General features: G+C 30.8%; 1 protein-coding gene and 1 long non-coding RNA gene across 3 annotated transcripts in view; one reads left to right on the forward strand and one right to left on the reverse strand.

Annotated features, from left to right (window-relative positions):
- The first annotated feature begins 4,832 nt into the window (after positions 1-4,832).
- Positions 4,833-27,971, forward strand: part of LOC132911303 (uncharacterized protein MAL13P1.304-like) — a 308,863-nt gene continuing 285,724 nt past the window's right edge. For both annotated transcript variants that reach the window (XM_060967865.1, XM_060967864.1), the window contains exon 1: positions 4,833-5,658. The gene's annotated coding sequence lies outside the window, so the exon portion shown is untranslated. The remainder of the gene's footprint in view (positions 5,659-27,971) is intronic.
- On the reverse strand, positions 18,314-27,493 carry LOC132911374 (uncharacterized). Its single transcript, XR_009658984.1, has 3 exons — positions 27,316-27,493; positions 26,259-26,512; positions 18,314-18,549 (listed from the first exon to the last, which is right to left on the reverse strand). It is a non-coding gene; the product is annotated as an uncharacterized LOC132911374 (long non-coding RNA).

Consider the following 27,971-nt stretch of genomic DNA (forward strand, 5'->3'; position numbering starts at 1 on the left):
TTATTTGCAATATGGGAAACGGCACAGATGCTATTTGGAGCAAGAAGAGATGGGAGAAGATAGACTTGGTGGTAAAAAGCAACTTGGTCAGTGACGTAACGAACTTGAACCTTCTGCAAAATTTATCGCTTTTCTACGTAATATCTAGAAATAAGCAGACAATTTTATTCTTAGACTAGTAAACCATGCAACAAACATGTCATTTGTATAATTATATAAAAATGTTATCAGTTATGCATCAGGTTTTAATAATCATATTATTCTATATATTTATATCCTCTTAATCCGATCTTCATTAATTCGTTGGGATAATACTTTTAATGAAATTTACAAGATATATTATTTGCAATTACGTGGGTGCAGAATAAATCTGCATTGAAATGTTATTCATAAATGTATGTAGTAACATGTAATTAAACACAATACGAGAAGAAGAGAGAGCTCATGACACAAAAATTTTAATAAAATGACAAAGATAACAAACTTTTACATCGTATAGGTGAATAGGAAGATGAAATGCTGTCATATCTTTTTGTATCTTACATGCACGCAATTAATTCTCAACAACTATAATCGATGACGGAATTGAACAAGGTAAATAACACTTTCAATAATCGAAAATTGAAATTCTTGTTTAAAGTAAAAAAATTCGAAAATTTATCGATGTAGGATGAAGGAAGAAATTAACTTCTTAATAGAGAAATCATTGAATCGGAAATTTTATAGTTATCCAAAAATTGTCGTCCGTTGATAGAAAAAAAAAAACATACTAAAACTTTCAATACTTGTGTTCCTATATTTTTCAATTTCGTTATACGAAAAATTCATTTTCACAAATTTCCTCTTCGATTCGCGGTGAAACAATATACCTTGGATGTTTTTCGTTTCCTGGGCAGAAAGGTTGAAAAAATGAAGCCGCGTTGTATTGCGTGGCCTTCACAATTTCGTTCGCGTTTCCGGCAAACATTTTTTAAATTTCTGTCACAGAACTATCTCTTTTTCTATCGTTTATGACGAATCTTGCGTTACAAATCCTATGTCAAACGACAAATCCTGCGGAGGAATGTTGACAGTACATGTTGAAAACACAGCATACAAATTTCTAAAGGTTACTTAACAACTGCTATAAGTTATGGTTGTACCTTGTAACTTGTCATCCAATTCAGTAGAATAAAATTCATACAAATTCCACTTCTTTCATAAAATAACTCTGCACATAAATATTTATTATTGAAATGGCTGAGTAACAGCTTTTTATTATTAGTTTGAGAAATCAATAATTTTCCTAAAATGAAAATGGAGTATAAGTAACATTTCATTATATCTAAAATATTATCTTATTTTATATACAACAAAATTTAGAGAAAAGATATTGAAACGAAATTTTTGTTTTACATATAATATTTAAACTGACGCACTATTTTTTGCACTTGAAAAAGACAATTAATTATTATTCCTCTCTATCCAATTTTATATTGACAAAATAGTTTATAAATTTCTTTAGTCAAATATATATTCAAGCTATCTTTCTCCTTTATGATTTGTCTAGTCACGCGTCGACTCATTTCACTTGTTACGTTAAAGCCCTGCCACACTCTATTTGTTTGACTAGGCAGTGACCCATTCTACTTGTTTGAACAAGGAACATGGTGTTTATACGCTTACCAAAGCCTATCTGGTAAATCCAACATGATAGATCTTTTGTATAATATCTTACTAAATGGCTATCAAATTCTACAATTTAGTTCTTTCCCATTTAACTCAATAAATAAAAACAATTATTAAAACTGAAGAAAAATAAATAAATGTATTGCAAGTAAATAAAAATGTGTGGCCATGGAAAATTTTTGCAGATTTTCTAAATTTATTTTTGTGCATCCCAATCAAGAGATGTGTTCAGAGTAATAACAAAGTTTGCCTGATGAAAACATTTGTAAACTTACGTGAATTCTTTGTTTGTTATTCGAGCCATTAAAAACTCCATTCGTACGCATCAGTCAGATAACGATTTACGATAGTTGGAAGAAAAGTCGAAGTGCTGGACGATCAAACAAAATAATTTCAATCAAAAATTTAATGAGGTATAAGAAGATGGTGCTGGTGAGACGATGTATAATGTAAAGCAAAGAACAAGGGCAATAATTTCAAATTTATTGCACGATACAAATCGCAACAAGTTCCTGTTTGCATTGGAACAAAAATGTATCTTGATCTACAACTTTCAAATTTTGCCTTCGATATATTTAACAAAAAATTGTTCACGTTAAAATTACAAATGCGTCGCAATCACGGAATTCGTTATTACAAGTGTTTATAATATTTTGATATAAAAATATCCAATTATAATAACTTCGCTGATTGAAGACATCTTTGATTATAAAAATTAATTATAAATATAATCTTTACATATATATATATATATATATATATATGTATGTATTATATATATATATATATAACCAAAGATTATATTTATAATTAATTTTTATAATCAAAGATGTCTTCAATCAGCGAAGTTATTATAATTGGATATTTTTGAATTATTTTTTTGGATATATATATATATATATATATATATATATATATATATATGTACATTATATGTTATATATGTACATCTACGTACGTATATTCAAAACGTATCCTGTGTTTCAATAAAAGTTTCCACATATTCATCACCTTTTTTTTAATAGATATACTTATAAACAATTGCAAATGCAGCTTCTTTACAGTAACCGCTATTATAATAATTCAATAATAATAATACAAATTAAAATTAATTTAACACTTAATTACATACATATTGCAAAAGTTTTTAGTTGTTATGCGATTATTCTATACCATTTATTAAAAATTATTTAGAAAGAATGAAATTAAATGTTTCTGACGTACAACAAATCCCATATTTATCATGTAACAGTTCTACGATAGGAGATAATATGTATAAAGAGTCAAATATAACACAAATACAGTTTTATTTCCTTACTTTCCTATTTATGCGTCATCATAAATAAGTATGAACTTACTTGATACATCATTTTGAGTATTAGCTTCCTTTGCGAAATTAAATTTTTGTGCCAGGTGGAAGCAGTTTTCCGTTATTTCGTATCCTTTTCATAATGCGGAAATTAAACTTCCTCTACCACGCGACAGTATGGAAGTTCGTTTAGTAAAACTTCGAAATTTGAACTAATATGACCGCTCACATTATATGCGACGTTACATTTATTAGCAATAAAATCATGGTATATAGTAAACATATTTTACAATCAATGTACTATTATGTTGTGTATTGCATCAACATATCATTTTTATATGTCACTATTCAGGTCACACATCTTAAACCATATCTTATCCCATCTCATCTCCTATATCCTATATCATACATGTATCGTATTATGTACTGTGCAACTAATGCTTTATTACTTCATACTTTAAGAGTTGCATATTAAATTTCAATCCCACTTTCTAAGTTTATTAAGTTTATTTTATGAGATAGCGAATATCGTTTTGGGAAGCGGCTGTTTCTTGTGGGTTTTGTGGGAAATTTTGTGGAAAGCGACTTATTTTGAGTTTTGTGAGGAGTTTGCGCGAAACAATGTTCATTTTGTAGAATAGCGAATTTCGAACCGAACTGGCCGGCAAGCTGGAGCATCAAACCGACATGAGGGCGCAAACCGATTCAGTTTTGTTGAATAGCATATTCTGTTAGTCAAAAAAGGTGATTTCTTATGCATTTTGTAGGCTGCATTTTGCGTTTTTTAGGAAAAATGCGTCTTACGGAAATTTCCGAGTTTTCTCTTAGTTTTATTTCAAAAGAATGAAATTGTGCTAGCATACTGAAGATGGATTTAGTTACGTTGGATAAAGCCTGCCAAACATTGTTAATGGCATAATAGTATGGGGTGTATTGGATATAGAATGTAGGGAATTTTGGGTACGGAATGTTAATGTTGGATTGTGTATGTTAAGTATGGAAGTAGTAAGGATGTTAAGTATAGAGAATATTAGATTTGTGAAATGAAACAGGAGATATAAAATGTGAGATGTGGGAACTATAGATGTGATATATACCTACGATGTGTGATATGGAGTAAATGAGACATAATATGTGAAACTAAAGAGAGAATAGTTTGTGAGATTTATGTTTTGTGATATGATTGTCAAGTGGAACGGGAATTATGAGATGTGGAAAGTAAAAATAGGATATGGAGAAAGAAATATATGATGCAGGAATGTTGACATCAGCTGGGGATGTAGAACAGTAAATATAGAGTATAAGACGTGGAATAAGTTAGAGAGTATGGAAAAAGATTGTAGGTGTATAGGTAGGATAGGAAATGAACGATGGGACATAAAGTAAACTTCTTTCATTTTGCATACAAACCCATTTATTATCTCATAATTTATACACTGAAAAACATACAAAGTTGAATGCTGAAGAAGAAGAATGAAAAAGTAAATTCAATCCTTAGAACACTGCAACTGTTCAAAACTACCAAATTTAAACCAGCTATAGTCTAAAGAAAGATAAGAAGAAAAGGTTGTTCAAAGTTCAATTTCTCATCTCATCGATCTATTTGTCAGCGATCAACACACATTTAGTTCGGACAAAGATCAGATTACTCAGCACTTGTCAACCCTTAAAGGATTCTTCAGCTCGTCCGTGTATACGCTGAAATTTCCGCACATCTGTAGCGATAGATCTAAGTGAAATCCCGAACGGCACTCTCTGATAAGAGAATGCGCGACGCGTGGGATGCTGGGAAGAGGGGTTGATGCGGTTCAAGCCGGCGCCCTCGCTTCACGAGTTTCTTCAGTATACGCGCGTTGCTACATTCGGCTGGACTCTAGCTCGATTCCTCTCCGAGGTTCGTGTTTCAATCTTCATTTACTCGAAGATCGTGATCGTTCGTCTTCTAAATAAAATCGTCTCGATCAGGAAATTCCTTCTTCCATTGTATTTATCATTTTTTATCGTTCAGATGTTTCCATTTCTCACTGCACTGAAAAATAGAACGAAATGAAGAGAAAGAAAGAAACGAAGAATTAGCTGCTGATTTTTGGACGAAAATCTGTGACACTGCCGATATTATATATGATAAAAGATAATTGGTGACAAGCGGATCTGTAAAGTGTAATTTTCGATCATATATCACTAATCTCCGTGATATTATCATTAATGGAAATCGGACAATTCTCCTGGAAACTTTCCAGGTACTTTTGGCATGAAATTTTGCTACATTGACCACAAACATCAATCGTGCGCGTATTTCTCTCGCGATATAGTTTGACAATTCAACGATATCAACTCTCGATAATCAAACTATTTTGAAACAGTGTCGTAATCAAAAAAAGTGGAAGAAAAATAATAAAGATGTCGAATAAAAAATATTGTCGGAAGTTCGTATAGGGAGGGAATTATTATTTCAGTTAGAACGAACAAAAGTGACAGCTACATTACCGCGAGTGATCGAGCGAGCAATGCACTCTATCGCGAAATTTCCCCACTCAGGATCTTTCAGCGTGGGTTTTCCTATCAGAGAACGTTAACAAGTAGACCGAAAGAGACGTTTTGACTGCGAGTGAAGGCCACGATGGAACTATTCCAATACGTTGCAAGAAAATCGACGGAGGAAGACAGTGTTTGAACTAAAGGTGAGTGTAGTAAATACATCTGTAATTTGTGTATTTGTTCATTCTTATGAGGCGATAATTCTTTAAACATATTCACCAGTTCACCTTGTATCGTTTCAATCGTGTAATACAACGCTTCTTGCATGCATCTTTGTACAATCTATTAAATAAAATCAAAATCAATCTATTTAATAAAATCTTGTTCCATTACAACGAAGCAACGGGAGCATAAATTTGAAACAGAATCGGAAGAAAGAAAATATGTGATGACACTGTGCAACTTTTCGAAAACTTAAATTTGAATTGCAGTCAAATAGACGAAATAGCAATTAGAAACATGAAATATTACCAGTTTTGTGGAAACTGAGTTGGTTTGCTGCGATTCAAGAAGATAATTAATTCTTTTTATAATTTCTTCGTCACAATAGTAGACTTGAAGCAATTTTCTTTCTTTAAATTTGTCCCCGTTTTTGCACTTCCCTACAGCTATTTGTTTCCTTCTTTTTTCTTTTTATAGTTCTTAGAAGGATTAATTAATAGGAAAAAATAATTGGAGTTTTAAGCTCGCGCGCCTGTAAGAATGCAACTATAGTTACGTGTAGAAGAGAGAAAATCTGCTTACAGGCGCGTCGTGATAATTGAAGGCATCGATTTGTCGTTCCTTCTTGTCGAATAGTGATTCTAGAATGCAAATGGAAGGAAATTCGATGGTTTCATTGTTTACTCACCTTCTTCTCGGAAAGCGCACTCGAAACCGTTCATTATGTAGAAAATGCATTCTTTATTGGCTTGAACGCTGTTCAAACACACTCGATCGTGCTTATTCCATTAATGTGGTTGACACTTTATAAAATATCCATTTTGCTTTAGTTGCATTTATACGTGAAAGAAAATAAAATGTTTTACGGTAGCTGCAAACAATATTTGCACATCGTTGCATTCATTATTGCATTTATAGATCTAACTGTAATGAAAAAATATTTTATTGAAAAGTAGGAGTGTGCACAAAATCTTTTTGTAGCTATTGTGTTTTTAAATAATTTTGATAATGGTTTAGAGAGCCTCTTTTCCATTTTAGAAGACATAGGTTGAAGTACGTACAAGTTTAATTTAATTATTTGTGTCGCGGATTGAATGATTTTATTGTCAGAGTTTCATCTAACTAGTTCACTGATTTATATTTCAATAACATGGGAGGCATCTTATATTAATGATATAAATTCACGTATTTTTTTAGGTTCGAATAAAAACTCGAAAATGTATGAATATGAATTAGAATATGAAAACATGATATCAATAAAGTTTAGAATAAAGAAGTTAAAGGACTTGCTGAATGATTTCAATTCGGCAATAACAATTATAAATATTCTTTTATTACTTTATTTTTATTAATTTAAATTGAAGTTATAATTTTTTTATCGATTAAAAGTTTTAAAGTAATTGATAGACAATTTATTATCAAAGATTTACTCAGAAATGATTTTGACTTGTTATCAATCTAACATGTACAATGAAAATATAAAATCAGTTTTATTGAAATTTTGAAATATTAAACATTTTTCATAATTCTCGAATTCCGAATTTTCAGATATGATACTGTTCCTTTGATTGAAATTACAACCTTCTAAATTTTGCTAATAATTGATAAACCTTTTTTCTATGTTACCGTTAGCTGTGTAGGATTTGCGTTTTTCAAACTAATACGATAAACGAATCTAAAAGTTCACGAGGGAAAGTACGTTTGTTGGATGAGGATGGACGTGAAACGTGCGAGTTCCAGTTCATCGATTCGCGGAAATTGGGGATGTCCGAAATCGATAAAATCGTCGCTTGAACTAGAGGTTACTATTAATTTTTACTTATTGATCGTTCGTCGAGACCACTACGAACCGCGAAACTGTGATTATTCAATGTTATAAAATGCAATGATAACTTAAGAATTTTTCAGCAAAATGTTATCAACAATTTTTGTGGTTACTTTTAAAGGACTATGAAATCGGATTATGAAATAGAATTGATTTTTAGAATTATTACATATTCTCATTTCGAGAGACTTCATTTACTGGAATGGCATATTATCCAGTGTCTGATTAAATGAACTTCTGCTGATAGAATCTGCTTATCTGGATGTGAATTCTTATTATTTGGGCAAAACTACAGGTAGTGGGAGAATCAGTGAATTGCTTTTCCCTGGCACGTTAAAATAAACGAAGTTCTATTTATGATATTTATTTTATATTATACAGAATATGCATTATATTATTATATTGTATATTATATTAGCATTATATATGTAATAGATATTTAATTATTCTACTAAAACGAAGAAACTTTTAACTCATTTCATTTGTTATAGCCCATATGCTTTCATGAATTCAAAACAAAATCATTTCAAAATTGTCGTAATTACGCGAGGAAGCTTTGCAATCTCTCGAAAATTTAACTTCGAATTGCAGCTAAATATATCGAATAATCATTTGAGAGAAATCGTTATTATCGATATTTACGAACAAATCTCTCATGGTCAAAATTATTCGTCAAATCTTTGAGAATACGTTGAATCTTTAAAAAAAATGTCAAAACCTGATAATAACCAATAAGAGTTACAGTTTCCGTAATGGATTTACAAGCTTCGTCAGGAAACAACGAAATCGTTCGAGTGAGCAGTTCGAAACAATCGCCAGATTGTCACGGTAAATCCTGGCAAACTGTCGACTATAACGCGTGTACGTTTCGACAAAGGCTGACTGACGAGCCGGACCAGTTAGTAACAATGTTGTCTTTGAATTTCTACCATAAATCTGTGTTTACGGTCTCAAAGTAAATTTACGTTGCTGGATGATTCGGCAAATCGATCGGCCGAACTGTTCTGTGACAAGTGATTCGCAGAGTTGCAGTTAAGTGAATAGACATTGTTACCAAAATGCACATCGAAAACAAGGATATGGGTTACAATGGGTTTATTCTCTTAGTCTCAGGATTAGGCACCTGCATTCTCAGATTTGTGGCAAGATTAGTATAAAATCCGGTTAGAATCGGAACGAATAAAATTGGAATTTATTTATGTTTACTACCGCAATGATTAAGTGAAGATACTTTAATTAGAAGAATTTTATTAATATCATTGCGTTATGTATATTATTGTATTCTGTGGATATAAATATACATAGTTATAGATCTAATTTTACAGATATAGTGCTTGAAAGATTTTTGGATTGACGATTATAATTCTTACCTTTTTCGTGTGACGATCTATTTTAGTTTTGACATTTTGTATTGTTTGTCTAATACTTAAACCCATTGAATGGTTTATTGATCAATTAACTCTACGATTCTTAGAGATGCAGTATAGAAGATGATCGAATCGACAAATTGAAAATTTAGAAATTAGAAAATTTTCTATACTTTACATTTCCTTTTTTTGTTCATTTATTATCTTTCTTTCTCTTTCTTAATGGTAATAATGGGGGGAAAGGGAGAAAGATAAATAATTGTTGAAAGCAAAAGTATCAATGATCAATTTAATTTAAAAAAATTAGAAAAATGATTACGAAAACATCTTCCTTCGAATATTGAGAACTCGTAATAGAATACATATGTAGTAAAATAATGACACATTATTTTGTAATGGAAATGCAAATATAAGGACAAACTATCGCACGGAATTGTTGGTTTCATAATGTATAAAATTTATAATGCATAATGCAAACAGACACTTACCATTTTCATGAGTAGCCGCGTATAAATAGCTCAGGTGTTTATATATTATATGCAACGTGGATATACAGGTAATGCGTTCCAAGAAACAACGAGCTTAGGTGATACTATCGTGAATTCGGTCGAGTAACATACTTTCAAAGTGTTATTTAGAATTGACGAGTTTCCGCGTAACTGCTTAATAACTTGGCACATGGAAAATTTTCAGGTTATTCAGGGTGTGAAAATGAAATTATTTAATTGGGACCTGGATCGAATCGGAAATGCAGGACTACATAATGAAATTTCAAATTTCAGATTTCATGGTAAATCAGTGACTGTGATTTTGGGTAAAAGGATTATGTCGCATTTGACACTTTATGTGATTTTTATTATGCAAATTTAGTTAAAGGTAATACTGTACATAAATTGGTTTAAAAGCAGTGATTTAAAGCAATTAATTGCTTCGGTTCCATTTCTTTAATAGTGTTTGTAAAAATATTAATTTGCATAAATGCCAGCAGTCTATTTATTAGTATTATATCAGTAAAATTCGGAACCAATCTGAAAATTTATATAGAAATTACAAAATATTTATTGCAAACATATTTTTGGTGAAAAATTAGCATATCAGTATAACATTATTAATGAAATTACGATTATCATCCTCTATACTGCCTGATGTGGCTACAAAGATAATGAAATTTCAAAATGCTTTGCGCAGGATGTAATATATTCATGCAAGGTTTCCACGAATGTTCCAATGCTTTCTACTGTGGGTAAAGTTGAATTACGTTCGTGTTGTTTTCAGATTACAGTTTTAGTCAAAACACTTTGCATTGATTTCTGTAGCAGGCATTCCTATAGAATCCATTACGAGTGATTTAACGAAGTTCGATTTAGATGTCTGCGATAACTCGATAGGCAAGGGAGTAGATTCAAATAATTTTCCTCCCTATATCCATGCGAAGACGTAGGCAAAATCCATTTGCATTTAATAGCGATGATAGAGTACTTACCATTCATCATGGCGAATTTCATCGGAATATTACATTACGAAACAAATATCCTCTTAAATTACTAAGAAAGTATGCGGTACTGTTCCATTAACTGGAACTGGAAAATTCTACTTAACAAGGGATTTATTGAAATTCTGCTGAGTTCTTATTATCTGAGAATCGAACGTTTCTTATGTAAGCAGTTTGCAATCTACTTACGAATCAATTTTTATTAATCAGCCTATTCATCAAATTTTGTATAACTATAAATTTTTGTTTTCCAAATTTTCATATACAGTAGCTTAAAATGGTATTCGAAAATTCATAGAAACTCTTTATGAATATATTACGTGTATTACATAAAGCATGTTATTATGATTATATCGACGAAATGTAAAACGAATCTGGAAATGTGTAAGGAATTAACAAGATATTTATTACACATTTCAAATTTCACAAGGATATAATATACACAAGGAATTCATAAAAAAATTTCTATGATATGTATCCAAATACTTTCATGAGCCACTGAGCACATGAGACTATTTTCGAATATATTGTCTTCATATATTCATGCATCAATGTGTTCCCACAATCGATCGTCTCATTAATCGTTGTTTTGATAATATACATCACACTGCATTTTAAAATGAGCGAATTTTTTAAGCATGTCATTCTGACAAAACGACGGTAGACATTTAAATCTATCGTTCCATTAATCGGTGTTCTGACAATGTCAATGTAGATCCCATTGTATCAGAAAATTAACGATCTTTTGGATGCATCACTTTGACGAAACAACGACACACATTTTTTTACCAATACACGAATAATACCGATCATCCCGCTGGCCTAGCTGCCTGCCAAAGAGTTATAACGGCAGTCAATTTCGGGGACTGACAAGGTTATCAGTGGAAGCGTACCCGCGCGATTTTCCGCGACCTGTCTGCGGATAACCAGTGCTCGCCGCTATAAAACAAAATGATAAATCACTTTCGTCGGTGGTTACGTTCGTCAAAGACTTGCCACGAACGAAGGGAGTCAAGGAATCTCCCTATGTTTCCTGACAACTGGGAACTTAATTAATCACGAGAAAATCAACCAAGAGGTCTAGCGATTCCGCTGCGCAATTAGTGGTCTTAATAGACAGAGCAAGTAGAAAGAGAAACGAAAAGGATCTGGACAATGGTAAATAGCAAAATACATTGTCGAAGGTAGCTTACTATGAAAAGAAAAAAGGAAAAAGATGTAAAACTGGCTGAAAGAGAACGGTATGTGGTTAGAAAAAGAAGAGATTGTGTGACGAGGGATAACGATGTGTAACGATGTATAAAGAAGGGCATAAAGAGACTAGAAAAGGTGGGAAAGAAAGTGTGTGGGACATGTGATGAGCAAACAAGGGGAAAGAGGATGAAAAACAAGTAATTCTCGGAGATAAAGTGCTAGAGATACAGTTGAAGTGCTATTAAGAGTCCTATTATAGTACAGGGACTGTTTAGAAAATTAAAAAAAAAATTATCTTCTTCCGGAATGGACACGTGTGATTTGGAAAATATTTGTTGCGGACATTGCGACAATTTGTGTAACGCACAGTATGCAATTTTGTTCTAACTACTAGTTTTCTTGAAATTATTGCGAGATTCTCTGTCAGGCAAAATTCCTTTCACTTTATTTTGATTTTCAGATGTGTTCTCTTGTATTAAAATTCAGTTCTGTGGAAACATTATCACTGTCACTATAGTTCTAAATTATTAATTTAAATACTCTATAAGTTTTAAATATTATATACTGATTAATAAAATTTGGATATTAAATAGTATATGGTACAATAAATTGCAAAATTACGTTTCCTATCATTCATGTAGGTAAATTACATTTCATTTGAAAATTATTCCACGAATCCATTAGTCTTACCACTTTTAATTTTTCTTAGCAGTTTTACTTTCCACAATTTGAAAACGTAGGTTTGTATAAAATGTACTTGCTTCAAGTTCCGGTAGGACGATTTCATTCGGCCAAAGAAATTTTATCGACGATAAATTCTGTTATTGGCAATGAGATTGCGCGTGTGTATATAGGTTCAATCTCCCTTTTTATATAAAAAAAAAAGGAGATATGATAGAAATCGGGTCGACCGTGCACTTTTTCAAGAGGCTATGAACGAAACGAGTGACATACGATTTGTGAAAGCGAATCGTCAACGAGGAGATCGATCAAACAGCGGAGATGAAAGAGAGCAACGACGAAATTAAAAATTTATCGTTTATTAACGACATGCGATCGCGTTGGAACACCAATAATGGGATCTATATTAATCCTTTTTTAATCGATAAACTTTTTACAAGTTTGCGTGCCATAAATGTTTACAGCAACCCTGCTTACTATTATCATATACTTTTAAACTATCTATTAGAATAGAGTAATAATTACTAATCAAAAATTTGGAACTATTCCGTGTTTTATCCGACCTAAGAATTTAAAGAAATATTAACTTAATAAAACTTAATAAAACTTTGTTATTTAATGATTAAAGAAACCTATAATCAAGGCTGATGGGAATAAAGATTAATAATTTGTAATAGCTACGTGCCCCATTGAATCCTAAAATTAGAAAAAAATTATCACCTTAAAATTCTGCCATTTTAGAGAAATTTTTAGTTAAAAATTTAACGAAATAAAGATAATTATTCTCAATACCTATAGCATTAATCTTGAATAAATAATTAGTCAAAAATTCGAAAAGTTCGTAACTTAATTGCAGAACTACGTTTTTCATTTCATCGTGTTTCCAATATTCCTATCATTTCGGTAGATTTAATTTCTAATACATTGTCATATTTGCAAAAAACGTTTTCTGATCCTGTTTCGTCGTTTAGTTAATTTAAAGTATTAAATGACTGAAAAGTTAAAAGTGTATTCACGTTTCAGAATATCTCTCGTAATTTGAACTTTTATCAAGGATGTAACTTCTCTGAGGGACGAACTGTACCGAAGAATAAAAGGTAGTCGATAAATTGGTTCGAATGAGTACAAAGAACAGTATAAAAGAGCGGCCTCGTCGGGTCGAGGATTTTCAAAATGCGCTTTCAGTAGGTTACTTCATTGAACCATGTCTTTTTACATGGTTTCTACGTTTTAAACTGACAAATCATCTAAACTCTTTCAAGAGCGAGTTTATTGGGCCCGGAAAAGGATAATTACTCTTTTCATTGTAGAGGTGTATTTACTTAGACTATACTTATAAACAAATTGCAGTTGTTCGTGTATTTATGCGAAATTTAAGTATACTCGAATATGCATAATATACGTGATGAAATATACAAAATGTTGTAAGTACCATTTGCAATTTTTAGAAGGTGATATAAACTTTTACTGAAGTTCATAAGAAATAAGATTTTATAAATTCTAAACCTTACTATAAAATATAAGTAATATTAGTAAATATAATAAAATTCAATTTCTATATAAAATTCTATTATTGTATTAACATCCGAAGTCTTTCTCTCAATATGGAAGTCCTTTTTTAATCTGATTTCTAGTTTAAGAAGTAATGAATCTAAAATGAACGATTTCCCAAGTAACAAAATAATTGTATAAGGTTTGACAGTTACAAGCACCATTGGAATATGAATATCTATATAGAAATATTAAATGATGTAGATAATACCAAACAATATTTTGAAATAACAAAAGAAAAATAATGTACACATGCGTTATCACTTAATCTTTATATCTTCTAGAATCATGTTTGAATGAACTACCTATATGTTCTGGTCTTGCTTAAGAGATTAAATTGTTCTAATTTTCACGTAACAAACACTGTTTCTCGAGAAACGACGATCAACCTGATTCTCCTCCTAGGAAATTACCATTATTTTCTATTTTTAATTGAACCGATTTCTTAATCCTTCTACTCTTCACTTCGGACTCGTTTCTTATTTTATTTATAAGTTACATGTATGTATCATTGTTCTATCAAATTATACGAACTATTGTATTTTATTTCTTAAGAAAATTTAGTTGTCATATGAGAATAATTCCTTTTTAGTCGACATTTTCGATTTATGGTTGTATAATAAAATGTTCCATAAACAGAACATTGTGCGAATTTTGTTTCTTATTTATGAGTTAATTGGAACTATCGAAAGAAAACGGGACGAATAATGAAACGTATACAACGTGGATGAAAATGCCAAGAACGTTCGTAATAAAACCAAACGCCGTTGAACGTGAAAAGAATCCTAAAGCTAATTATTGAAAATATCTCTAGAAGTCAGCTACGTAGTCCGAAAACGTTCGACGACGAAAGAGAGAATATTCGATAGCTAACAATGTGAATTACGTTATGACAAGTATCGTCAGTGTAGAACGCAACTAAACGGAACTTCTGTTCTTAAATATGGTAATCAGAGTACGGTTTAATTGAGGCAAGCGTATAGTTTATACAACGGTACTCGTGTAACGCAACTGACTCTGTATATGCTTTGAATAATAATACATGTATTTCGGTGGTGAATTTCGTCTCGTACCTGTAATTTTCCGAACAGAATTGTGAAGTGTTTGTTAATACCTCTCGCGTTGATTTCTATTTGTGCGACTTGTTAGTGAAAATTAAATATGGAATAGGTATGATGGAATATTACAGTTGCGCTCGAAATATATTTCGTTACGAATACAATTTGTCTTCGTTAAGGTGAAACCATAATTTTTCTCATATAACATCGAATATGTTTCGACATCATAAATCGAGGAATTTAAGTCAATGATAAAAAAAATTTGAAAAAAGAACAAAATTATTCTACGTAGAAATATTTCAAAATGTTTCTATTAGCTAATCCGAAATGAAAGTAATGGTAAAAATTAGTATAAATGATCAATATTTGTTGTTTAGTAGTAAGTAGAAGTTTTGGCTGGTTTAAGGAAATAAAGTTTGGTTTTCCCTAGTTGATCGATTTACGTCGATACAGCACATATGGTTTGGACACTTGAAGTTTATAAATTGTCTTTCGTCCTGTACAATAGTCTCAATAAATTTCATAAACATTTTATTTTTATTTGGATCCATATCAGGTATTGCACGGAATTTAATGTGATATGGCAGTGAGGCTTCGTTAATTGAATTTCTGTCGGTCGCCGTAATCGAGTAACATCCCCAAGTAATTTCTTCCCTCGAGGAGAAACCTACATTTGTCACGGCTCTGGGCTACAATAATCGTCTTCATGGTTCCTGAATCTAATTATATCGCTAATGAATGAAAAGCTGCTTTTGTGGTCGAGTAAATTGAGGTACGGGGAGACATAAGATCGTGGTTCCGTCCTTTACTGATGGTCTGACCCCAGCACAACGACTCGGTAATTATTAAAACCGCCGAGATTTTACACTTTTCTACGGGAATTATTTTAAGCAAACTTCTTTGTTGAATTATGCTCAGAAATTGTCAAAAGAATATTATTACGAAATTTACTTTGTAGGATACATATTCGTGTGTCACAAATTATCATTTCAGAAATTTGAAAGAAAAGTAATTAGTGTCAGAGTAGTATGAATATTTTATTATTTGTTTCTCGTGGAAGATATAGACATTATACAGTCAGTCACGAAAATCGGCATACACTTATCGAATTTTGTATATCTGACGTACCACAGAAACTAAATATGTATTTTGTCACAAAATTATTATTATTTATACTCACGCATTAATATAATAATTATTAATGTATTTCCAAAAGCAATTGAAAAAATTAAAGCATCCAAGGCTTACAAAGATCTTGGGATAAAATTATATTAGAAATTACAAAACATTTAACTTCTTCAAGATATATGTAATATAAAGCCTGTTATTTTTATGACTTCATGTAGATATGTATATCAGATGTATGTAATTTTTATATCATTATGTTTTTTATTTTTTAATTTCTTTTTTCTTAATAAAGTGAAGATGAATAAGTTATGGTACATATTAGTATGTACCATAATGTATCAAAACGATTCATAGAGCCAACATTTTTACTATATCTTATGTTCAATTGGGCATATGTGGACTTTTATAACTGTATGTAAATAATGCTCCCTTAATTTAATTATTTCTATACCAAAAAAATCAATATATATTTAATTACAAAAGTGCTATTAAATTAAATGATTATAAAAACTTCCAAAAATGAAGAAAGAATTAAACAGTTTTAAAATGAAAACTATGTTTTAGTCTTTTAACAAAAAAAGGCTTGAAAGACTTCGGATTTGAGATTGAACCGTGACGAAACGAGCAGTTTCAAGAAATTCATTCGGGGGATCGCTGCCTTTCAATCTGCTTAGCCCGAAAGTTCATCAAATCACGATCTTCCTCAAACCACCATCAAAATGCCGGTTTAATCGTTCCTTTACACTGTAGCTCCTTTAAGCTCGACTTGCAGCGTTCGCGCACTTTCAGTCCGATGAATCGCCTGATAACCACATTTCTTTGATTGAATTCGTAACTCGCGCGATTTTTCAATCTTTTCAAAGATTTCTGCTCTTCTCCTTCGTCTCTTCTTCTGATTTTTCCACATAAATAATAACTACATAATAACAAACAATAACTGAGAAATAAGAGAAGGTATACTTCGCGTAACGAGGAACAGTATAAAAGACATTTTAAAGAAACGGAGTCTTACTGATCTACTTAAATCTCTGTGATAGTTGTGATTAGTTCCCTGAGAAAAATTTTGATTCGTTGCTTTCTGATATTGTATCATGCTTGCGGTATAGAATGATGCGAATAATAAAAACGGGGAGAGAATTCGTACATATATGCATTTCAAATTCGAAAGAGCTCAAAATTTGTATTCTAATAAATGAATGAATCATTAAATATGGTCTATAACAGAATATAAATTTATATTTATTTAAATCTATATCAGGATATAGATTACATATGATGTTCCCACTATTTTTATCTACTGCAATGTCGATATAGATAGAGGAAGATAACAACACTGAAAATGTCGATGATACATATATGTGTATGTAAAACAGAAGAAAGACAGTCAGGAGTTCACAGGAGAAAGTGTATACAGTGGAATCATCGCCTAATTTTTCACACTTGTTTTTAATAAATATAACAATAATATAAAATATAACGAAGAACTTGAAACTGAAATCTATAGATTATATCTGACTATTCAATAATTTTTGTTATGTGAAAGTAATCGTGCTTTTCAATTTTCATTTTCCGATCTCGCTCTAATTCAGAAACCATGCATATTACAATAAGACTTCTTTTACATTTTCCTGAAAACTAACAAATATTTTAATAATAATTTAATAATATATATTTAATAATTTATAACAATTAAATGAAAACCATAAACATTATTATAATTTTGATTTTCTATACATTTCACGTGTCTGTTCCATCGGTCCTAAGATCCATCACCTTTTTAGCTCAAGCCAATCAGTTCGTCGCTATTCGATTTTGCTGACAAATTAAATTTCGAATTTCCAGACAAAAAGCTGACGCTGTAAACGACACGTCATTCGCTTTCAGGGCGCAAAGTTGCACGCTAAAGTTCTTAATTAGAACCTGTCCCTGACGACAGTAGCCAACAACGTAATCGTGACGCACTACTTTTCCCTTGTCACATTTCCTTTCTTCCTTTCCCAATCAATCATGGAATATAAAAAGTAGAAACATGTTTATTGATCTATGGATATTTATGTAAATTCATATTCTTAGAGGAATAGGATGTAGACAGAGATTTGTATCAGTTCCTAAATAATATAAAGAATAATCGTCTTGATTAAGTAAGAAACTCATGGTGCAAATTTATATTTTTGTAAACAATACTAAAGAAATAGATTTATTTCTAATTAAAATAAAATTCTAAAATCCTAAATATTCTAAATATTGCGTTAAATAAATATCGTATTTAGAATATCAGAATTGAAAGTCCCAAATATTATAAAGAATACTGTACTTTGAATATTATATACATTTTTCGTATCGTATGCATTCTCATCTATTATTCTATATCTTTAAATTTTCCATAAATGTATAAAAGTTCGCAGTCTAGTGATCAAAGATTCGCTTTGCTGACGTAAACGGACGGTTCTTTAATCCTCAGATGGTGAAACTATCCGGAAGAAATTCCGCAGCATCGATTTTTACGCGGTAAAGAATAGCCTGTTGATGCTAGTGGAATTTGTCTACGGAACTTCTGCCTTGCTTCTCCGTCCAACCTAAAAGAAAGATAGGAATTACTCAATCGTGGATGCACCACAAGATTCATTTATACATATAACATCGCTTAATATTCGACAAATACTTAGGCTAATGTTGTTCACATTTGGCGAAATTAATTATATTTGAATAATGAACATATTTGTTTAGGTTTAACTAATATTGATCTTTCATTAATTTGTCAAAATATTTAAAGAATGGAAATAGAGAGACTGACTTAATGATGTTTTGTGTATTTCATAACTAATAGGATTTTTTTTAATACTTTATCGAATAAACAGCTATTTGTTTTTAATATTACAATAATTCCGCAACTAAATGCTTTGTTTTTCTCATATTAAGCGATTGAGATATCGAATGTTCAAAGAAAGTTGATACGAATGATTAATTTCTTCTTTATGGCACGATAATTGGTACGTACACGATCAACTTTGAAACTATTGTTTGAATCGACGTTTTATTTAGCTGACGAACGATAGAATTATTGGATCAAAAATGGTGAATCCCTGTGAAAAGTAGTCGATTTCAACGAGTGTCTATTACTCGATATCGTGTGTTCAGTTGTACGGCGAGATGGTTGAAATGTTTCGGTGAAAAAGTCAGGAAACAACTAGTCATGTTTCGAAATTGACTGGTCCCGAGATTGAAACCACAGACAGTGCATGAGCGCTACAATTTCTTCTTTTTTCATCATACTTTCTACAAACAAGATATTTTAATGAATCTTTCTGCATAGAATATTTGGAGATGTCAGATTAATTACCCGTTTCATCGATTAATTTTTCTTGCATAAAATTATTAAAAATGAAATTGGAACATAATAAATTATTATTGAAATGTACAATTTAATTCCATTTTCAATCGAAGTTTATTTTCCTAAAATGTACAATATTCATATTTAGTTAAAAAGTATTGTACGAATTTCTCAACTTCTAGAGTGCATATATAGTAATATGTTTTAATGTTTAAAAGCATTTGCTTCGTCTGTGTTCAATTATTTCTACCATTCTCTTAAACTAATCAAGATATGTCTACTATTTTACCAGGAGTATGATTATAAAATAACTTTTGTATCCATTATGCAATATTTGACAGTATCGTTCACATTTCATGTTATTCTTCTCTCTGCATTGTTGGAATAAAGAATCGATGATCAGTAATAATACAGAAATGTAATTAATGCACTCAATTTATATTTCAAAAAAGAAAGGTGAATGAATTTTACTAATTTAAAAACAATATAATCAAGATATTGTCACTTCTATGTACCACTTCTCTTCTGCATTTCTAAATCGTTGTCACTATTTTACGTGATCTTCATATCCCTTTTTGTCACAAAAATTTTTAGGTTTCCATATATAACAACGAAGAGGCAAAATTATATATCTTTCAAAAGAAATACATATCAGAATCCCAATATAACTGGCGTAATATCGTCATGAATACACGGTGACCCACATAAAAGGTTACAAACTACTTTGTCCTGGAAACTGCTAAAGATAACGGCGAAATCCCTTCTTTCAAAATTTTAGGGTTAGCTTTATGTAACTTACATAAAATTGCGACCATTCAGTCGGCTCACATTTTCATATAAAATAGACGTATAAAACGCGTTAAGAAACCCGACGAATTCTCGAAAGCGTTTGTCAAAGATACTCGTCGGTTTTCTACATTTCACCCCAATTTCAAGGAAATTATATTTATACGCGTTCACCTACAATGATTCCTGAAAGTATTCCTACACTGACCGATCCCTTTTATAAACATATTATGTGTATAATCGGATGTCATTATGGAGTAAATAAAATTTCAAAACGTTTTATATCGATAAGTCACTGCACAAATATTGTATGTCTACTTTTAGCATTTTCGAGATAAGAAATTCCAAAAATTCAGTGATATTATATAAATAAATAAATAATGTTTGCACCGTATTTATCTTCATCAGAGCTATTATAAAACTTTTTGCAAATTGTACATTGATCCTTTTTAAGAACATAAAATGATAAACGTGGATCATGTTTCTTAAAAATACGTCTATATACATTAAATATGTGGCGGAACTCGACAGCAAAATACCACCACTCGACACTAACTAAGGTCAAACAATGGCAGCGCAGTGGTTAGCGCCTTAGGTTACGAACGTTCGGGACCCGGGTTTCTCAAATTCCGGCGGCCGGAGTCCGATTTTTCTTCCACGCATCTAAATTAGAAGAAAAATACAGCAGTACCCCAGCAGCGACATTTACACACTAGCAGCATCAGCAACTACAACTATCACGGCTTATTCACCTCAAATAATAATACAATAAATAAAAATATTATTTTTGACAAATTCATATTCACTTCATTGAAGTAAATATAAATATAATTTTTATACAGCATAAAGAAATAGTCAAGAACTACGTGTTGCATGTAAAAAAGCAAAAAAGCAAAATATGTATATACAATATTTGTGCAATAAGTTGTAGATACGCACAATATACGAATAAAAGATAAAAGTTTAGTATGGCAAGTGTACGAATAGTTTTGTGAACCACCGTAGATAGTTTATGCATGATCCTTGTATTCTACATACTGTATATATCCTTGTATTCTATAGAAATAACTGAAATGACAGTGCAAGCACGTGAAAACACTCGCGCTCTCGTTGCTGTAAAATGACTAGTAATTTCTCAGCCGAAGGATCATCAATTCATGAAGCAGAGCAGACGTAATTTCACCCGTTCATTAATTCTACAAGCCGCGTTCATATTGTTCGATTCACGCCACGTAATAACTAGGGGCTCTCGAAAACAATCGAAAACGAGCGTCGAGTTGATAATGTTCCGACGAGTAAATTCGCATGAAACCACCATGATCGCCATAGGAATGGAAATGCCGTAAATAACAACGCGTCTTGATTGTTTCGCCAAGACAAACCTTCATTTATATCCAGCCAGTTAATTTCATGGCTGTCGCAATGAAACGTCAAATGAAGAACAGACGGGTTCTCGGTACAAATTTTCTGCCACCAATAGGAACTTCAACGTAAACACCAAGAAACAATAATAAAGATTGCAAATTAAATTTGAAGTAATACATGCTTGTACGGTCGTACACGAAAGTATTTGAACTCTTACCACGAAAAACTTTGTAGAAGAATAGAAAATGTACATAAAAAGTACGAGATATTTATTACAGACACGGATTTAGTAAAAAATTAGTATACGCCAACAATAGCCATTGGATATCATAAATATTAAACATGGTCCTATTGAGTATTGAAGTTTGTCAATATAGTGGATATTTAAAGTTTAAATAACTTTGTGATCTCTGCGACTCATATTCTTGTACTAAATATCTTATAATTTCTACATTATATTCTCACATTTGTTTCAAGCTTTGTTAATATAATTGTGACACTCGTATCTCATTACAGTGCTAACGAAATTTCAAAATAGTTTACATAACACACAACATATCCATAAAAGGTGTCTCCAAATGCTTAAATACTTTTACGAACGTATGTATTATATTGGCAGATTGTTATTGGTCTTTCCGCATTTGAAACCCGCATTATCCACGTGCTAGCGGCTGGCATATCGTTAAATGGTGTAAATTCTGTAAATAGGAACATTTATAGGAAATGTTGGCAGGGGAATTGCGAATGTGCATTTATCTCGAATGCTGACATTTCTGTGTTACGTCGATTTAGGTTTATTTGCTCGCGTATTTTAGATGAACTAGTTCATATCGCTTAGGAACTGTTAAATATTATGTCGACTTTCCCTTGGTTATAACTTTTATTTTAATTCTCTCATTTTTCGAAGAGATCATGCAAGTCTCTCATAGAGTGATTTTTCAGTAGTTTTTGACGATAGTATTTCATGATGATATATATTATGACAATAATAATAATTCATGTTAATTCAGTAGTATTAAATTCTCCATAACAATTGTTGTCACAATTTACAATTTTTATAATTTTCACGAATTTATCTTTTTAATGCGAAAATTAAATATTTTGTCGAATACTTCGTCTTCTAATTTTTAGTTTAATTTCATTATGTTCGTAGCAAAGTCATATTATGATATTTTACAGGAAAATCCTCTAATAGTGTCGTAATAATATTTCAAGATAATCCGCCGAAATAATGTCTCAAGATAATAATAAACGACGGTATTTCCTAGGAATATTCTATTACAATAATTTATAATAATTTGTACAATCGTATCCTAGAATAATGTTTCACAATATTATTCAACTTGAGTAATTCGTGTCACGTCTTTCATGTTAAATGATTCCATGAATTTCCAAATGTACTTGGGAGAACTTAGTGGCGTGAGAGCCACTTTGTCAATTTACAATAGTGTAACGATGAATAATTCAATATTTTTCGTCCTCAATATTTTTCACATCGTTTCATTTACAAGTGCGTTGTTTTATCACAAATTGATTTTTATTTTTAGTATATGTTGCACGAACTCTGTCAAATTTGGAAATGATTTACGAAGCTGGAAGAATGTGAAAAAAATTGTAAAGGAAAAGAAAGAGAATAACAAATTTATATAGAAGAAGAATTGATGAAAGTACGCGTGGAATAATTGTCTATTTTATTAAAATCAATAGCATTTTCAGATTTCTAGAAATTTCAAATTTGAACTCCTTCTTTTATGATTTTTAATTTTTCATCTAAATTGAAAGTTTTTATTATATTATTAATAAAATATTATGCTAATATTAAGAATTATTTTATATTGATGCAATACACAATAAATATTTCGTATGTAACGGGAGTAACGATAGTAAAATAAATTGACATGTGAATATTTCATGCATATTTATTTATTTTGTTTTCTTTTGAAGTAGGTTGCTGACATATTCGTTGTTATGCCAACGAGCGGGTGTGGGTGGAATATGGCATTTGTCCACAACACGATCCTCGAAAAATTTGTTTGCAAACATTTTTTCGATTCTCCAGCTCGGCAGCACGAACAATACGAATGCGACAAATTAGAATCTCGTTTTACAAGGTATCCAATATGAGCCGCACATATCACGAGATATTAAAACAAAAAATCAGAACAAAAATTGCGAAGTGAAAGAAATTGCTACGGAAGCATTTTTTCATTCAACTCGATATTTCCTTTCATTTCTAGGTTAATACAAATTCAGATTTTAGTTACGTTTAAACGAACGAGTATTAATTATCAGCTTTTTAAATTAAACATAAGCTATTAGAAAAAATATGATCATATATTTTTTCCCTTAATACATTTTATATAGAATAATGTTGTTAATATAATGAATGCTCCCTGGCGTAGAATTTCGTCATAGTTACACATAATCAAGTTCTTTCGTCGACGAGAAATTTTTTAGTAGCTGCAGTGAGAAAGTTCGCCTTCTACCACCTGTTGGTAATGATTCAAGACCTTACAACTTTAGTTCGCAAGAACATCGTTCGTGCTGACACTCAACTTGATACCATATACTAAGGTTATACTCTACAATTTTAGAAGAATTCTAATACAAATTCCTTATTCAAATTCCTGTCATAGGATGTATTTTCTTTCCTCAAATATCAATCTATCAAGAACAAGGCAAATATGACTACAAATTCTTCCATGTTAAACTATTATATTTTCAAATTACATTTATATTATATTTTATACATACAATAGTTTCCTATAAACTAAAGATATATTAAGTACAAATTTCTCATTCAATTCCCCATAACAAATTTTACTTTTTATTGTAATATTGAATTTAAAAAGAAAATTAGTATAACAGCGCAATAATTTCTTGTGAAACGAAAACACGTACATTCCAAGGATAAATGGTGCTCTAAATAACGAGTCACACTTGTCATCGAGGAAAGTGACGATTCCTCTGTGGCGGAAAAATGCCAGAAACACTGGTCATTGTGGCTTCCCCTTTTTCCACCCTTGGCACACAGCCACTTACGCAACTGTACGCCATAAATCCAAAAGTTACTGCTTTTTCTTTGCTCGAATGCTACGAGCCAAATCTAAAGAATAACATTTGTTCGCGTTGTCACATCGACTATGCGCGCAACATCTATGACAATGATTATTATTCTCGTTTTTCGCCAGTTTTATTCTATTCATTTTTTTAACACCTTTCATCTCCTTTTTTCTTTTTTTTTTTTTTTGTACAGAGAAATATCTCAACTAACAAAGAAATAATTAGAAAAACTATTGAATAATGTGGTAACAAGTTTCACCATTTTCTTAGAAAAAGGTAAATATATTTCTATGCAAAACGAGGATCGAAAAGGATTGTGAACCACAAGTAAAATTACGCGGTAGCAAGTTTCATCACTATTTGCTTGTAAAAATCGAGCCCAAGGACTGCTGAGTAATCTACTTAAGCTTCAATTCGTCTGTTTTAAATTTCAAGCTGCGCGAGGACAATTCCATGCCTGTCTTATAAATCTTACGACCATCGTGTTCACGTTTGTGAGTTTATTCGAATAATTAATTAGAACGTTTGTTCAAACTTTTTTCTCACGTACCAACTTCGAATCTTTTTTATCGCGATTGCCGCGTAAATTTTAATTGGAACCGCTGCTACATTTTCTATCTTCATTGACAATCTATCGGACTTTTCTTTTGAAACATTTTGTATTGAGAATTTATTATATGGTGATCATATTACTGAGATTAAATGAAAAATACATATTTTATGATTTAAGACTTTTAATAATTTGTGAATTTTTAAACTCTTATAATATATTATTAAAAATATAAAGATACATTTATAATATATATAAATAAATAATAATTTCATAGCGATCATAATCACTTGTTATAATAAGTTGTAATAAAAGATATAGAAATCTTTTCTTAATTCTCGTCTTACAAAGAAACTTAAATCGTTGATCGTCATTTTTTTATTTTAAGCGTTTTCTTTAAGTAGGATTCGATAAGTTCCTTCCTTAAGTTCCTAAAATGCAAAAAAAGAAATTTAGTAGAAATAAGAGCTACATGCTGTAACAGACCAATGTATCTGCATCGACCAATGTAATAGAAAGACTTTATGGCGCGAACAGGAATACGTTCAAATCGGTTTCCTATAATAAGAGTTTCAGGTTGGATGAAAAGTGCGCACTAATTTCAGTCCTATAAGGAACCAACTTTCGCAAAGTTTAATTGATCTTACCAAACAGTATGATTGAGTTGAATGAAAAGTTTTTGCGTTTTTATTATATCAAATACAGAATTGATTATATTGATATCATAATCAGTAATATAACCTACACATATTAGCATGTATGACTATCCCATAAATAAATTTTACGGAATTACCAACCAGTAAAATAATTTGGAAAATCAATATTCATTTCTTTATAGTCTTTCAATTATTTTCGATTCATAAAATTTTATAACGATTGGAACAAATAGTAATCACACGGTGTTTCATTCAGTGAATATGAAGAAAGTTGCTTATAATTTCTCCATTTAATATTTATATTCTTTTTCCAAGTGGATTTTCCCATTTACTTATAAACAGAAAGAAACATAATTGCAGCTGTAATCACAGTAGAATATATGAATTAAAAAAAAGCAAAGAAGTAGGAAATTGAAAAATTTGTCATTCAACTCAAAGTTTTATATAAGCTTGGTATATCTTTTAAATCATTGAAAACGAAAGGATATAGAATACGCTTAGTTGACAAAATCTTTATTATCAAAATGCACTTACCGATAATGAAGAGTTTCCTTCATCGTCAGAATTCTTAATACGTCTAACGTTCGCGAACCGCAAAGGTAGCAGAGATTCATTTGGGGCTCGGAAAAATTGCTCTCTTGGTAATTGCAGGGTCGTTGCGCGGAATGTAAGACGTTAAAACCGGAATTACTCTCTACTTGTACTTCCAGCGACAAAAGTCTCGTTCTGTGACGCAATAAAGGAATCTCCATCACTTTTTAGAACCGAAGAACGCTGATGTTTTTGATCTGGAACAGAATGAATCATAAAATTATTTCCAATTATTCCACAAATGTTCCCTAACGTATAATTATCTCATTTATTAAACATTTATTATAAAATTACGCAAATTATCCAGAATAGGAAAGATGATCATATACAATATTACAATGAAATTCAACTGAAAATGATAGAGTACAATGAAAACGAATCAGAAGGTTATTTAATTAAATGATCGAACTACTTTATGCTCTCAAACAAAGAAATAATATTTACACGATGAAATTATTATGATATGAGCAATAGTTAGATAAAATTTTTAATAAATGAAATTGAATTAAGATTGCTATTGCATGGAAACAACATATAGGAAAATAAATTAAAAGAATTAGGATTTATCTGGAATCGTATCTGATTGAATATTGAAGGAGGAATGAATGTTTTAGTGACATTTAATGAGACATTTGTTGCCTTGTCAATAACTTTCTGAAAAATTTGATTTCTCTCGCGATTTTCACATTTTCCAATTACAAATTAATACATCATAGTAAACATTTTCTTCTTTTATGAAATTACTAGTTAACAAGAATTTTCACATTCTTTCCAAATTGACGTGTTTTATCAATCTAAAATTTCACGGTACATTTAGTTTAGTAGGAGTGCTTGTAACAAGTAGAATATTTCACCTATGAAATTAGAATAACTTGAGACTGTCATTGTGTCAACCTAGTTTTCCATTGGCAATTTTAATTAAACTTTTAATGTTCAAAAGGCATCACATTTATACAAAATATATTCTGACCCCTTTCCCATAAAAGAATCTCAATTATACCTTTCACAGAAATCAAATTAATTATCTTCCCCGTTTTGCTCGTCAAAAGTGAAGTATAATCAATCTTGAAGTGAAATTCGTTTTGATTCGGAATGAAATAGAAAGATTCTGGATATACTTTCTCACTAAACTTCTTACTGTATGCAGAAAGAAAGGAATAAACGATAGAAATGACTTCTTATGCACATCACTAATTAATCAAATCCTTTAAAAACATTCGTCCTTGCTAGAAAAATATTTGGACTTGTAAATCATTGTTTGATGGTTTGGGAATGGAATAAAATAAATCTCGAATCTGAATTAAATCCTAAAGTTAAATAAAAGAAATCAACAATTTATAAAATTATTCACAAGGTGAAATTACTGGAGTAAATTTCAGTTATGATTAAAAATATAACGAAATACAATATGTGCAAATCAGCTTTCAATCACTATTATGATTAAATTTTAAATCCTTTCAAAACATTAAATTCTTTCAAAACATTAAACATTGTACATACAAATTACATTTATGAAATGTAAAACTACACTGTGCAATGTTAAAAGTATATTGTACGTATATATAAGATATTTCAGATCAAGAAGAAATTTTGATGAATTCGTGGATTTATATAATAATTTTACGTCATAGAAAATTTAATTAAAGCATAAAATAA

This window comes from Bombus pascuorum, chromosome 10 (assembly GCF_905332965.1).
Source record: "Bombus pascuorum chromosome 10, iyBomPasc1.1, whole genome shotgun sequence".
NCBI classification, from domain to species: Eukaryota; Metazoa; Arthropoda; class Insecta; order Hymenoptera; family Apidae; genus Bombus; species Bombus pascuorum.